Here is a 2004-nt window from a genome sequence, read left to right as displayed (position 1 = left end):
CACACACACAACACAGCCAGATGCACAGGCAACCTCTCTCTCTCTCTCTGGTCTCTGTGTGGCTGCTCTACTCAAGGATCACTTTCAATTCAGGAGGGAATCCTCAGAGATGGCTGGTACCTGCCCACACTCTTGGTTCTCTTGTGGCATGTACTCTACACACATGCAGCCTTGTCCATGTTCAAGGACTGATCATTGCTTTCAACATGTTGTTGTAGTACTATGCTGCTGTCTGTTCATATTAAGTAGCCTAAAACCTTTTGAGCACCTGTCTTTAGCATCCCTCGAGGTACTCATAGATTAATCATAATAACTAGGCATTAATAAAACAAATCTTCCAAGGACAAATCACCCAGCTAGCATGATCTGTTTTGTTGTCGTTGATTGTGTAAGCTGAGATGTATCCTAACCTTTGGGACAGAGAGAGAGAGAGAGAGATGTCGTTATTAGAGGAATAAGCACGCACATGTATCAGTCACTGTCAGATAATTGTGGCTCTGTCTGAAAGGGTATCAGTAGCCAAACCCTATTTCCAATTTCAAACCCGGTGTGGTGTAATGATCCATCAGGGGGACATTCATCTTAGCTGGAGTGTGTTAGTGTAGCATGGCTTCCCCAGCTACAGACAAACACCCTGAAAGGAAAGAAATAGCAACTCAAGTGTCTGCACTAAATATAGCAGGCTACAGCACTCAAATCAATAAAAGAGGCAACTAGCGGGTCTTAAGAAAACAAAGTCTGTGGATGTATATATGTCTTCCCTAACGTGTCCTGACTAGGCTCGTGTGCTCATAAAGGGATCCGAAATGATGATTTAGCCTTGGGCTTTAGGATCTTATTCTGAATCAATGTGCTGGGACTAATTCATGTAGATTTACTGACACCGAGGTTGGGCTTTGCTCTATTAAATCGATTGATCTGTTACTATTCATAATGCCAACATCCTGTGATATGTCAAATTAACCCCAATGGGTATTTACTGCAGTTTACTGTCAATACTGAATCAAGTCACATTGGGGGACTGCCACAGGTCCTAAAAAAGGAATACTGTGTACTGTAGTAGACCAAGGTATGTTCATTTTTTATTTAACAAGGCACGTCAGTGAAGAACAGAACGCTTCATACTCGTCGCCAAACCCACTGGCTCCAGGTCATCTACAAGACCCTGCTAGGTAAAGTCCCCCCTTATCTCAGCTCGCTCGTCACCATAGCAGCACCCACCTGTAGCACGCGCTCCAGCAGGTATATCTCTCTGGTCACCCCCAAAACCAACTCTTCCTTTGGCCGCCTCTCCTTCCAGTTCTCTGCTGCCAATGACTGGAACGAACTACAAAAATCTCTGAAACTGGAAACACTTATCTCCCCCACTAGCTTTAAGCACCAGCTGTCAGAGCAGCTCATAGATTACTGCACCTGTACATAGCCCATCTGTAATTTAGCCCAAACAACTCCCTCTTTCCCTACTGTATTTATTTATTTTGCTCCTTTGCACCCCATTATTTATCTCTACTTTGCACATCCTTCCACTGCAAATCTACCATTCCAGTGTTTTACTTGCTATATTGTATTTACTTCGCCACCATGGCCTTTATTTTTGCCTTCACCTCCCTTATCTCACCTCACTTGCTCACATTGTATATAGATGTATTATTCTACTGTATTATTGACTGTATGTTTGTTTTACTCCATGTGTAACTCTGTGTTGTTGTATGTGTCGAACTGCTTTTCTTTATCTTGGCCATGTCGCAATTGTAAATGAGAACGTGTTCTCAACTTGCCTACCTGGTTAAATAAAGGTGAAATATCTATATTTTTTTAAAGAACAAATTCTTATTTACAATGACGGCCTAGGAACAGTGGGTTAACTGGCAGAATGACAGATTATTACCTTGTCAGCTCGGGGATTCGATCCAGCAACCTTTTGGTTACTGGCCCACCGCTCTATGATGTTGCCATTGATCTTATGAGGATGAAACTATAGACGTGAACATATAAGAACAGCAG

This window comes from Salvelinus alpinus, chromosome 8, assembly GCF_045679555.1.
Source record: "Salvelinus alpinus chromosome 8, SLU_Salpinus.1, whole genome shotgun sequence".
Taxonomy (NCBI): domain Eukaryota; kingdom Metazoa; phylum Chordata; class Actinopteri; order Salmoniformes; family Salmonidae; genus Salvelinus; species Salvelinus alpinus.
This window is presented reverse-complemented; position numbering follows the sequence as displayed.